Here is a 14,629-nt window from a genome sequence, read left to right as displayed (position 1 = left end):
GTGAACGAATTTGTGGATGATGAAAAGCAGATGGAGAAGTGGTAATCAAATTGGCAAACCAAGATGAAATCTAAGACCTGCAGAGGAGAATATTAGAGAGTAGCAGGCTGAGTCACCCTTCAGAATCCCGGAAAGCTGGAGACATGGAAGCTTGTAGGACTGCTGCAGTCTGAGGGAGGCCTAGGAGCCCCGCCACCCTCAGAGTCCTTCCTTCTGCTCCAGCAGAAATCCGAGGTTTAATTAGGCATACTGAAGCACTAGATCAGTAAAAGAAGTCACTGACATGAAAGACCAAAGGCTGAGCGGTTGTAACTCCCCACCTACTAGACAGCAACTCTTCCATTGCTCATCTAAGAGCACATCAACAAGCTAGGAACCCAAACACAAAAATCTCCAACAGTTAACCAAATGTTAAATGTTCTCATCAAACACAAAATATGGCTATTTACTCTTTCCAGCTGTGTATGATAAGGCCTGTTTTTTTCCATGCCCTCTTGGATATTTATTTTTTAATTCTTAAAGAATTGTTTGTTTAATTTTATTTATTATTATTTTAATTCACCAGAGAAAGAAATACAGAAGGAAAGTGAGAAAGCAAGCCAGTTGCCATATCACTTCTCTGCCTTTTGGCTAAGATCAAGTGTAGGAAGCCAGCTGCCAGATCTGAGACTCAAACCACGGCTGGCCATGTGAGAATCCAGCACCTTCATCACCACGCCATCTGCTGGCCCCTAATCTTGGATATTTACAATCATTTAAAACATTTAAAATATTTTTCTATTCAAGAATTGAAAAATAACTTATTTTACAAATGGCTCTTTGACTGTTAATGATGTGAAGCACTTTTTGTTTTTATTATTTGCATATCTTCCCTCTCAATTTGCTTTGGTATATTCTTCATGTCTTTTCCAACCATGTTATTCATTTTTTTCCAATTGATTTCCTAAAGTTTTGAGTGCTTTTCAATATAATGGGTAGGATTAAAATAATAGTAATAGCAACCAATGCTTATATAGTCCTACTAAATGTTGTTAGCATCGTTTTTAGAAGAAGAATTGAAACAGTGTGAAAATTGTCTAAAGTCTAATAGGTAGTAAAGTGTCAAGGTTGGTATTTGAACCCAGTTAGGATATTTGGCTCCAGAATCTATGCTTCGAGCAACTGAAATATGAGTCATGTATATTATTCTCCAATTTATCCTTTGTTTTCTGAATTTAATATTGGCTAATTGTTTTATTCCTGTTTGAATGATCAATTTTCCTGTTCACATCTAGCCACCTTTTTTTCAATTTTTTGATCCTGCTTTTCTTTTTAAAAAAAAGGGGGAAAAATCTTTTCACATCAAAATTATATCATATAGTCCTGCATATTCTTTCCCAATAATGTTAGAATTTGATGTGTTTTAAATTTACTTTGATAAACATAGCCCATTTTCTAATTTATTTAACTTTGTTGATATAATTCAGTCTATTAGATAATTAATACAATCTAGTTTATTAAATAGCTTGGTCTTTCTCTGTTGGGCTTAAAATGTCTTTTTCTCCTAATGTAAATACGTATTCACTTATATTTCACTTTTGGTCTCAGTCAAAACAATTTTTTAAATGTAGAAAGTTAAAACTTAGAAGACTTATAAGAAGATGGGGAACAGCATGGTGGCTAAGGTGCTGGATACTCCCACATGGCTGACCATGGTTCATGTCCTGGACCTGGTAGCTTGCTTTCTCACTTTCTCTCTCTCTGTCTCTCTCTCTTTCTCTCTTTCTCTTTGTGTCTTTCTCTGGTCGAATTAAAATAAATAAATTAATACATTTAATTTAAAAAAGAAGGGCTGGCAGGTGGTGTGGTGGTTAAGGGCACTGGACTTCCATATGGCTGACCACAGTTTGAGTCTTGGACCTGGTGGCTTCCTTTCTCACTTTTCCTCTCTCTCTTTCTTGCTCTGTCTCTCTCTGATCAAAAGTAAAATAAATAAATACATAAATAAATTTATATAAAATAATAGGGTTTTTTTTGAGAGGTTTTCACTATAGGGTGCGTGCGCTCACCAGACAGACAGAGAGACAGAAAGCGAGAAATCACCCCCCGGGGGGGATGGTCACGCTGCAATCCCTTCTCCTCCATTCTCCTCTCGGGATCTTGGGCATGCATGAACACGCGTCCGGCGTGAGTTTTAAGCCACTGGGTCTAGGACGCAAACAGCGGTCGACTATGTGGGAGTCTAGCGACATAGCCATTATGCTAACTGCTGGTTTCCTAAAATAATAGTTTTTTAAAAGAATGCTTATAAGAAGAAAACTCAGTAAGTCCATTTTTTTTTTAATTTTTTATTTTTAATTTCCTAGAGGGTACAAGCACTTGCTGGAGAAGGAAGGGTGGGAGGTGAGAAAGGACCCCCCCATGGAAAATGACCTCACTGCAATCCCTTTTTGTCTCAGGATTTTGGACATGGAATGCACATGTGTCTGGTGTGCTTTTCAAGGCTCCACTTCCAGGACTCAAACCATGAAGTTAGGCATATGGGATCTAGCCACCTTAACCACTACGTTATCCTCAAAGCCCATTCTTGTCCTAATGTGACAAAAGCAAAATAAGTTAAACCTCCTTAAAAGTTTTTTGGGTACCAACAGATGGCATAATGTTTCCGTCACTGGATTCCCACTTTGTCTGCCATGGTTTGAGTCCTAGACCCAGAGGCTTGAAACACGCCTGGTGCATGTGCATGCACACCCAAAATCCGAAGAGAATGAAGAAGGGATTGTGGCTTGGCAATCCCCCGAGGGGTAATTTCTCACTTTCTGTCTCTGCCCCTCTGGCAAGCATACATATCCTATAACAAAAATCTCTCAAAGAAAAAAAACAAAGCTTTTTTGGTTTGAAATGATTACGAATTCACCAGAAGTTGCAAAAAGCACAAAGAGATCCCATGTATACATCATCCAATTTCCCCAGTGGTTACATTTTTCCCTAATTCCAGTAAAATAATCACACTGATGAAATGTGTGTGTGTAATTGTACGCCATTGTATGCCATTTTATTTATATACACACACACATATATATACACACACATTTTATTATATATATAAAATATATACACACACATTTTATTTTATATATATACACACACATCTCAGTCAAAATACAGAACTACTCCCTTGCATTAAAGATTTCCCTCCTGCTATCCCTTTATGCTCATATATACCCCATTCTCTTTGTCATCCCTAGTTCTTGGTAACCAGCAATCTACTTTCCTTTTCTATAATTTTTCATTTTCAGAATGTTATATAAGAGAATTAATACATTATGTGACCTTTGAATATGGCTTTTTCAACTCAGTATTATACTTCTGAGATCCATTCAAGTTTGTGTATGTATCAATAGTTCATTTCTTTTTATTGCTCAGTAACATATCAAATGTATAGGCCGCAATTTATTTAATCATTCAGCTGAGAGATGTTTTGACTGTTTCCAGTTTGGGACTATAACAAATAGTTGCTGTATACAATAATATACAAAGTTTTTATTTTAAGCTGATTTTTTTTTTTTTTTTTTTTACAATAGAAAGCATGTGTGCCCACATGACAGGAAGAGAGAGGGACAGAATACCCACAAACAGGGCCTGGTCATGTCACAGTTCTCTCTCCAATTTTCTCTCTCTTTTTAATTGCCATGGGGTACACTCCTCTGCACGCATGCAAAAGAGAGAGGGAGAAAGCACTCCCCAATGGAGTGTGGTCACGCTATAGCCCTTTTCCTTCTGTTTCTTTAACCCGTCATAATTTGGGACACAAACATACACATGCTTAGCTTGCTGTTGCCAGGATTCAAATTGTGGTCGGCCATGTGGAATGCAGCTTCCTATGCACAGTGCTTAACCACTGTGCTATAGGACTGATCCAGTTCTCCAGTTCTTACTTTTGTCAGGATTCTGGGTTGGCTCAGGTGTGTGAGCCTGGCAACTTTGAAGTTGACAGAAATGGGATTAAAATCCTAATCAGTCATGTGAGATCGGATTTCATCTGCACAGAGCCTAACTTCTGCACCACAGGGCTGGCCCCCATGTACAAGTTTTTGTGTGCACATAGTTTTTATTTCTTTGGGATAAATGAACAGGAGTGCAATTGCTGGAAAGTATGGTAAGTGTTAGGTGATGTTTTCTTCAGCTGTCATGCTCTTCCAGAACAACTATACTATTTTACATTCCCAATAGTAATATATGAGACATTGATTTCTTTCTTCTCACAATTTCATCAACATTCACGATTGCCCCTATTTTATATTTTAGCTGTTCTAATATATGATGGAACTTCACGAAAGTTCATGGCAAATGGAATTTAAGTATGAGTTTATTTTGGTGCAAAAATTTTTGAAATCCACATTTAGTTTCTTCAAAATAGTCATTTACCATGAACTTGTCAAGATTCCTTGTGTAGAAAGTGATAATCTCTCCAAAGCCTTAATTTGTGTCTTCCTAGTGCCTAGTACTGTCAAATACCTTTTCACATGTGTATTTGTCAGCTATATATTCCCTTTAGTAAAATAAATTGTGTCCTCATTTTCTTTTTTAATTTTCTATTGGATTTCTTGTTCTTGTTTTTATTTTTTGCTTTTTCCACTGTCAAGTTATGGGAACACATTATATATTCAAGATATGAGTCCTGTGTCTCATACAAGATTTACAAAGATTTTCTCCATGTCTATACCTTGTCTTTTCATCATCTTTGCATGGTGTTTTAAATAACAGAAGCTCTTAGTTCTGATGAAGTCCAATTTATTGATTTCTTTAATCTAGAAATTATGCTTTTTGGGGTCATGTCTCAAGCCCTTCATTAAGTCAGTCCTACAGATAATTCTCCTATGTAATCTCTGAACACTGTAAAGTTTTATGTTTTACATTTAAACTATGATCCATTTTGAGGTAGTTTTTGTATAAGATATAAGGTTTAACAGGAAGTTCTTTTGCCCATGAATATTCAACTATCCCAGCATCATTTGTTGACAAGCCTACTCTTTGTCTATTAATTTCCTTTGCATCTTCATGAAAAAAAATCAATTGGTCTGGTTAATGTAGATTCTCTATTCTAGTCTATTTACATGTGTGTCTATCCCCTCATCAACACTGCATAATGTTGATTACTGCAGATATATATATATGTGTATATATATATGTATATATGTATATATGTATATACATACACACACACATATATATAATTATATATACATTATGTAGTTTTATATATATTATTTTATCTATGTAAGGATATATAAATATTTACATATATAAACTAATATATAAAAAATATTTATTATGTATATATAAATATATACTTATGTTTATATATACATTTACATATTTACAAATATATGTAAATATTTACATATATATATATAAATCATACAATGTGTAAAGTGTTATCTCCTAATTTATTCTACTTCTTCAAAATTCGTTTAGCTGTTTTAGCCCCTTTTCTTCTCCATATAAATGTAAAATGACTTACATTTAAAAGTAAATCTTGGGGCCAGCAGGTGGAGTGGTAGTTAGAAGTGCTGGACTCCCACAAAGCCAACTGAGGGTCAAGTACTGGACCTGGTGACTTGTTTTCTCACTTTCCCTCTCTTTTTCTCTTTCTCTCTCTGAGCAAACTAGAAAATAATAATAAAAATAAATAAAGTTAAATAAAAATAATTCTTTAAAAAATAAATCTTGCTGGGGCTGCCAGGCGATGCAGTGGTTCAGGTGCTGGACTCTCACACGCTTGACTGCAGCTGGAGTCCTAGACCTGGCAGCTTGCTTTCTCACTTTGCTTCTCTCTCTCTCTCTCTTGCTCTCTCTGGTCAAATTAAAAACAAATAAATAAGTAAGTAAAATTTAAAAAAGAAACCAGCAAAAAATAAATCTTGCTGGGATTTTTATAGGAATTCTGTCGTGCTTATATATCAGTTTGGAGAGATTTAACATCTACACTGTGCTGGGACTTCCGATCCATGAATAGAGTATATCTCCACATTTATTAGGAACTTTCTAAACATTTCTTTCCTCATTATTTTGTAATTTTGGCATAGAATTCTCTATGTCTTTTAGTAGATTTATGCCAGATATTTTTAATGATTATAAAGTGTATCAACATAATTTTGGCATCCAAAATTCATTGTTAGATACAAAGATGTTATTGTTTTTTGTGTGTTGATCTTATATCCAGTGATTTTGTTGAACTCACTTATTAGCTCTGGGAACTTTTTTGTAAAGTTCATAGGATTTGTTATGTAGACTGTCATGACACCTGTAAATACAGACTTATTATTCTTTCTTAATTTGTTTGTTGGTTGGTTTTTAAATTTTCCTTTCTTGACTTACTGTTCTGGCTGGAACCTCCAGGACCCTGCCAAATAGCAATGGTGAAAATATAGATAGCCACTTTGTTCTTCTAAGTCTTCCCCCCCCCACCCCACCCCCACCAGAGGTTTTCACTATAGGGCGCGAGCACTCACCAGACAGAGAGAGAAACAGAGACAGAAAGCAAGAAATCACCCCCCAGAGGGGATGGTCACGCCGCAATCCCTTCTCCTCCATTCTCCTCTCGGGATCTTGGGCACGCATGAACACGTGCCCGGCGTGAGTTCTAAGCCACCAGTACCGGAACCGCGGTCGACTACGTGGGAGTCCAGCGACATAGCCATTACGCTAACTGCTGGTTCCCTTTGTTCTTAATTTCAGTGAAAAAGTATTCAGTTTTTCACCCATTAAGTATTTTTTTTTTAGTAAATTTTCTGTAGATGATCTTTAATAATTTAAGGAAATTCTCTTATATTCCAAGTTTTCTATAAATATTTGTCATGAATAGGTAAAGAATTTTATCAAATGTTGTCTTTATCAATCTACATAATTATGTATTTCTCCTTTAATCTGCTTATGTGTGATGAATTATGTTGACTGATTTTTAAATATTAATCTAGCCTTGTGTTCCTGAAAGAAATCCTAGGACATTTTTAAATTGACAAATTATATTTGTGTGTATTTTCTTAAGAATTTTGGCATCTATATATATGGGAGATATTACACCGCTACACCACCTACTGGTGGTGTTTTTATTTATATGTTTTCCCACAATATCTGATTTTTAATTATGTATTTATTTAATTTAAATTTTATGTAATTGTCAATATGTTAAGAATTTAAGTCTGCTTTTTTTTTTCTTACTTTTGGTTTCTCTGAGTTTTTTTGGGGGGTGGTTATTTACGTATTTATAGAGAAAAAGTCAGAGATACCATTTGACAGGATCTCAATACACCACCATTTTCCCTGACCCCAACCTGACTCACCCTTCTTGCCTTCCTACTAGCCAGGATCATGACTATGCCTGAGGGCACAAATGCATATGCAGATTGACCCAGGATCTAATCCTAAAGCCTCCTGTATGGATCCAGTATCATTCAGGGACACTCTAATAGGACAAACCCAAGGAAAGTGTGTCACTGCAACTGTGCCTCTTTGTTTCCTTTTCTCAATTTTCTGCAGGTTACTTGAACAGCTTTTATAATTCCATTTTGGTTTAGTTATAACTTTTAAAGAGTTATTTTATTTAATTTTTTAATTCATGGTCATTATTTTATATTTTTAAACAATTTTTTAAGAATTATTTTATTTAAGTTTATTTATTTACTCTAATTTGACCAGAGAGGGACAGAGAAAGAGAAAGAGGGAGGAAGCTGTCAGGTCCAGAACTCAAACCTCAGTCAGTCATGTGGGAGTCCAGCATCCTTAACCACCATGCCACCTGCTGGCCCCTATTTTATTTTTTTGAAGTCAAGCAAAGAGAGACAGAGAGAAAAAGAGAAAAGGAAAGTGAGAAAGCAAGCTGCCAGGTCCAGAACTCGAACTGCAGTAAGCCATGTGAGAGTCCAGCCAGCTACCTTAACCACCATGCCACTTGCTGGTTCCCACTATAATGTGTCTCTTCATATATCTTTCTTAGTGACTCTGCTAGATATCACAGTATCTGTTTATAACTTACGTAGCTTATCACAGTCTATTGAGAAGAGAGCTTATTAGATTGAGTGAAATATAGAAACCTTGCCTCCCTTGTCACCCTCTATGTTCTAATATACTTGTCTTAAATATTTCCTCTACATGTATTTAAAACCACATCAGACAGTATTCTATCCATTGATTCAACTGCCAAACAAAATTTCAAAAATCAAGAGGAAAATGAAAAATTATTATAATCAAAGATACTTTACTCTTTTCATTTTTTTTTCTTTCTTGGTGTTTTAAGATATGTTCTTTTATCATTTTATTCCTATTAAGAGACTTTCTTTAGCCATTATTTGAGGAAAAGTCTATTGGCAACAAATTCTCTTTGTTTTTCTTCATCTCAGCATGTCTTGATTTTCACTTTATTCCTGAAGGATATTTGCTGGATATAGACTCTCTGGGTTGGCAGTCTTTTTTTAAAACCACTTGAAAAATGTGGTGCTACTTCTTTACGATCCTCAAGGTTTCTGAAAAGAAGTCTACTCTCATTCAAATTTTTTTCTCCTACAGTTAGGGTATGATTTCTCTCTCTGTGCCTCCAGGAGGTTTGCTTTGTCTACTTTTCAGCAGCTTGACTTTGATATGGCTTTGTGTGACTTTCCTTGGGTTTGTCCTATTAGAGTTTCACTAATCTCTTTAAATCATCCTATGTAGACTCTCAATATCAAATTAATAAATTAAAAACTCTCACACAAAGAAAACACAACTCCCAGGTCTAGCTGCTGTGGTGCAGGTGTGGGCCACCAATGCCTGATAATGGAGACATGTGGGAAGATCCAGGCATCAGATCCCAGGATGACCTGAAAAGACCAGGAGCAGCCATGATCTGGCTGAATAGAGAGCTGGGAGAGATCTCAGTGTGGTGAGATCCTATGAAAGGTGCCTGTCTCTCTTTTTCTCTCTTCCCCTCCCTTTCCTCTCTTTTTCACTCTCTCTATAAGTAAGCTCCTTTTTTTTTTTTTCTTTTTGCTATAAGATGTGTGCATTTGCCAGAGAGAGACAGTGAGAGGGAAAGTGAGAAATCACCCCCCAGGGGGAATGGCCATGACATAGTATCTTCTCCCCTTTGCCTCCATTCTCTTCTTGGGATTTTGGGCATGTACACACACATGCCCAACATGGTTTTTCAAGCCACTCAATCCAGGTCTTGAACCACAGTCGGCCATGTGGGAGTCCAACACCTTAACCAACATGCTCCCTACTAGACCCAAATCAATAGTATTTTTAAGGAACTTTGATCTATGTAGAACTCTTCTCTTGAAACACAATGCTTTTTCTCCCACGTGGAAGTTAAACATACATAAACATTGCCATATTTAAAACCATTGTAATTAACTTTAATTTTATTTTGAAAATTGTGTGAAATAGTATTGAATCAAGCAAAACATGACTATATCAATTAAATATTGATCAAACATTAATGACATTTGGTATGGATAGAAAAATAAAAATTTAAAAGTAAAATTTTCTAATTTGGTAACATTTCCAAATCAACTAAGAAAAAAGATAAAAATCTCATTCAATAAACTACACAATTTACAGTGTACTTTTTAAAAAGAATGATTTATTTTGAACTAGCAGATGATGTAATGGTTATGTCACTGGACTCCCATGTAGTTGACCGTGGTTCGAGTCCTGGACCCAGTGGCTTAAAATTCACGCTGGGCACACATGCATGTGTGCCCCAAATTCCAAGAGAATGGCAGAGAAGGTATTGATGGCATGGCCATCCCCCTGGGGGGGGGGGAGATTTCTCACTCTGTGTCTCTCTGTCTCTCTCTAGCTCTCCAGGGAGCTCACACACCATATAACAAAAAAGATCTTTCTAAAACAAGAGAGATGGGAACATCAGCTGGCGTAATGGCTATGTTGCTTAGCTCCCATGTAGTCGACCACGGTTTGAGCCCTGGACTGGGTGGTTTAAACTCACATTGGGCGCATGTGCAAGTGTGCCCAAGATCCCAAGAGGAGAATGGAGGAGAAGGGACTGCGGTGTGGCCATCCCCCCTGGGGGGGGTCAGAGGAAGAAGGGGGGAAATGAGAAAGAAACAGCCAGGTTCAGGACTCGAACCACAGTAGGCCATGTGGGAGTACAGTGCCTTAACTACCACATCATCTGGTAGCATTACAGTATACTATTTGATAAATTTTAACAGATGTAAATATATCTGTAAAAACATCAATATTGTCGGGGCTGGCAGGTAAGGGCACTGGACTCCCACATGGCTGACCGTGATTCAAGTCCATGACCTGGTGGTTTGCTTTCTTGCTTTCTCTCTTTCGCACTCTCTTGCTCCCTCTCTTACTTTCTCTTTCTCTCTCTGGTCAAATTAAAAACATTTTTTTAAAAAATCAATACTATCAAGATTAGAAACATATATGTCACCCCTCAAAACATTTCAAGACTGTCATCTCTCCCTCCCATCTCCAGTCAACCACTGCTTTGCTTTCTCTTTATTTAGAATAATATGAAATTTTTAGAATTATATATTAATGGAATCAAATTGTGTGTACTTCTTTTTTTTAACTGACTTTCTTGACTCTGTAATTATTTTGATATCCATTCATGCTAGATATTTTAAGTTTCTATAGTTCCTTCTTTTTCCTTTTTTTATTTATTTTTATTTGTTTGTTTGTTTTTGACTATAACATGCCTGCATTAGGCAGGAGAAACAGAGTGACAGAGAGAGAGGAAAAGTGAGAAATCACCTCCCAGGGTAGATGGCCATACCACAATCTCTTCTCTTTTATAACTCCTCTCTATATTTTGGATGTGTGCGCCCAAAATATGGAGAGGAAAATGGAGAAAAGATGGATTGCAGTGTGGCCACCCCCTCTAGGGGATGATTTCTCACTTTCTCTTTCTCTATATCTCTCCAGCAAGCACACACATCTTATGGCAAAAACCTTAAAATAATAATAATATTCATTTGAAGGCAAAAAATGGAGAATGATAGGAAGGGAGAGAAGGACTAAGGAGAAAGGAAAAGAAGCAAGAGAAGAAAGAAGGAGGGTGGAAGAGAAGGAAAGAGGTGAGACTTAACAAAGTAAGATAATAATTTAACTTCTAAGATCTCATATGTAGAAAATATAAAATGTTTTCTTTTATGATCCAAGAAAGGAAATATAAATACTCTGGATGTGTATGAAATATGGTTCTAAATGGGAGTTAAATGGACCAGGACAGTAAACAATTACATGATTCACAGAGCAGGGTAGCAGAGCACTAAGAACCATCTATCAAAAACTTTGAAAACAGCTGGATTATGGTAGAAAATCGCAGGACTCTCAGCAGTTAGTATACAGTGCCAGACATCTGCTGTTTGAGATGTGTTGATAAAATAAAACTCCTACCTTTAAATAAGTTTACCTAGATTTTAGAGTCCTGTTTCCTTCTATGATAGAAATCATCTTTTTTGTTTTCAAATGTATACTTCCGATTAACATCTAGTGTTGTCCCCTGCTCTGTAACAGCTATAACTTCAATTCCACTTTTACTAGTTTGTAAGATGTATTAATTATTATTAGTAGTAGTAGTATTTTAGGTTTTTTGCAATAGGGTGAGTGTACATGATAGAGAGACAAAAAGAGGAAAGTGAAAAATCTTCCCCTAGGGGTTTGGCCATGTGGCAATCCGTCTCTTCTCCATTCTCTTCTCAGGCTTTTGGGTACACATGCATATGTGCCCAGCATGAGATTCAAGCAATAAGGTTCAGGGCTCAAACCACGGATGACCATGCACCTAAACCACTACATCACTTGCTTACCCCAAGGTCTTTAATTATTAACCTCTGTTCAATTTCTAAACACAGTTGACCTATAATGTAATCCAACTATTTTTTTTTTAATTTGACAGAGGACATGTGTGTTCACCAGAGACAGAAAGACAAAGACAGAAAAATAAAGCACTCCCAATGGGGTGTGGTCATGCTGCAGTCCTTTTCGCTTCATTTCTTCATGTCTCAGAATTATTATTATTATTATTTTGGAGAGGTTTTTGCTATAGGGAACGTGCGCTTGCCAGAAAGACAGAGAGAGACAGAGAGACAGAAAGTGAGAAATCACACACCAGGGGGGATGGTCACGCCGCAATCCCTTCTCCTCAATTCTCCTCTCGGGATCTTGGGCATGCACGCACTCGCGCCTGACGTGAATTTAAGCCGCCTGGTCCAGGACTCGTATCACTGTCAACTACGTGGAGTCCAGTGACATAGCCATTACACTAACTGCTGGTCCCCTCAGAATTATTTTTTACCCCATCAAGATTTGGGCCATATACACAAATGCACCCATCATGTTTTTAAGTCATCAGGGTGGGGATTCAAACAACAGTTGTCCATGTGAGATCTAGTTCCCGATGCACGGCCTTAATCATGACACTATGGGGGAACCAGCAGTTAGTGTAATGGCTATGTCGCTGGACTCCCACGTAGTCGACCACGGTTCGTGTCCCGGACCCGGTGGCTTAAAACTCTTGCCGGGCGCGTGTGCGTGCGTGCCCAAGATCCCGAGAGGAGAATGGAGGAGAAGGGATTGCGGCGTGACCATCCCCCCTGGGGGGTGATTTCTCGCTTTCTGTCTCTATGTCTCTCTCTGTCTGTCTGGCGAGCGCACACGCCCTACAGTGAAAATCTCTCCAAAAAAAAAAGAAACAAAACCATGACACTATGGGTCTGACCCATTGTAATCCAAATTTACTGGGATTGTTTTTTTTTGTTTGTTTTTGTTTTTTGTTATTTTTTTTTAATAGAAATAAAGGGGGAAAAAAGTTGAGAGTTGAGAAATCCTAAAGAAATTGAGGTCTGCGATCTCTTTCCTGAGCTCCAAGGGGCTAGATATATATCAACATTAAAAACTTTTGGGACCAGCACATGGCAAAATGGCTGTCACTGGATTCTCACGTAGTCAACTGCAGTTCGAGTCCCGAACCTGTTGGCTTAAACTCACGCCAGGGGCGTGTGCATGCGTGACCAAGATCCCGAGAGGAGAATGGAAGAGAAGGGATTGCAATCTGCCCATTGCCCTTAGGGGGTGATTTCTCACTTTCTATTTCTCTGTCTCTCTCTGTCTTTCTGGTGAGCACACAGGTCCTATAGCAAAAGCCTCTCCAGAAAAAAAAAAAAATACTTTTAAGGAACCAGCTAGTGGTATGGTGATTAAGGTGGATCTCACACATTTGACTGCATGATTTGGGTCTTGGACCCATTAGACATTCGACCTGCAGCTTGAGAAACATGCTGGGCATGTGTGCGTGTGTGTCCAAAATCCTGAAAGGAGGGAGAAATGGAGGAGAGATGCAGCATGGCTATTCCCCATGGGGCAAGGAGGGGATATTTCTCACTTTCTCTCTCCTTTCTCTCTCCAGCAAGCACATATGCCCTCTGGCAAAAATTTACAAACTGTTTAAGATTTTAGAACAATGATGTGGCACACACCCTATAGATGAAAAATATCCACTGTTGGAAGCAGCATGTGGTGGGTTGGTTATGACACTGCACTCCTATGTAGTCTACCATGGTTAAGTCTCGAACCTGGCGACTTCAAACTCATGCTGGGTGCATATGCCCAAAGTCCTGAGAGGAGAATAGAGAAAAAGGGATTGTGGTGTGGCCATCCCCTTGGAGGGTGATTTCTCTCTTTCTGTCTGTCTCTCTGGTGAGTGCACACACCCTATAGCAAAAATCTCTCTAAAAAAATTCATTAATAAAAACATTACTATTTTTGCAGTGAAATGTAGAACATCTATAACTGTATAAAATAGAGATCATAACCTCATGTTCATCTGTGTCAGATTTATCATTAAATGAATTTCAGAAAATATGTTGGTAGTATTCAGATCATTCTGAATTTCAGATTTGCAGATAAGTCTTTGTAAGTCTGTACATTTCAATACCTGGGAGAAAGAAAAGAAAGTTGTGGGATAAAACTAGAGACATGTAAACATGAAAAAAAAATGCAAAAAAAATGCACGAATTTTACAGGTTCCTTTGACTTTCCTTTTTGTTGTTATTTATTATTATTATTGTCATTCTCCCCATGAGGAATGGTCATGCTGCAGTCTCTTCTTCATCTCTCTCTCTTCAGGATTTTTGTCACACATGCGCATGAACCTGTTACGTTTCTGATGCCTCCAGGTTTGGAACTAGAACCACACACAATGTGGGATCTAGCTACCTTGACCACCAGGCCACAGAGCCAGCCCTTCTTTAACTATCAAAGTGGTTATAATATGGCAATATGGCTTATAAGAGTTCAACTATGGTATCTCAATTTCCTTTTTATAGCCTTTTTTACAAAATGGCTGTATCTTTTTTGAAAAATATAGTTATGGATTCATGAAACCAATGTTTACACTTTGCATATTTTAGATGAACAAATATAATCAAAGAACAGCTGACCAAGTTAGTGATTTGAAGAGTAAACAGAATAAAATATAATATATAGATTAGTGTTTGTGTATCCATAATGATATTCGTAGAAGAAATAATTCAAGAATTATGAATGGCGTTATGGTAAGTACTGTAATATTACATGTTTCAGGTAGTATATTTAAGCTATACTTTTACACATATATTCTATAGTAAATTTACAA

The 14,629-nt window shown here is 37.3% G+C and overlaps 1 pseudogene; it reads left to right on the top strand.

Moving 5' to 3' along the window:
• Positions 1-610: 610 nt before the first annotated feature.
• LOC114007074 (uncharacterized) lies at positions 611-846 on the top strand (annotated as a pseudogene).
• Positions 847-14,629: the final 13,783 nt, after the last annotated feature.

The sequence above is a fragment of the Tupaia chinensis genome, unplaced genomic scaffold (assembly GCF_000334495.1).
Source record: "Tupaia chinensis unplaced genomic scaffold, TupChi_1.0 Scaffold000117_2, whole genome shotgun sequence".
NCBI classification, from domain to species: domain Eukaryota; kingdom Metazoa; phylum Chordata; class Mammalia; order Scandentia; family Tupaiidae; genus Tupaia; species Tupaia belangeri.
The sequence above is the reverse complement of the archived record's forward strand: the minus strand, read 5'-3'. Positions and strand labels throughout refer to the sequence as shown.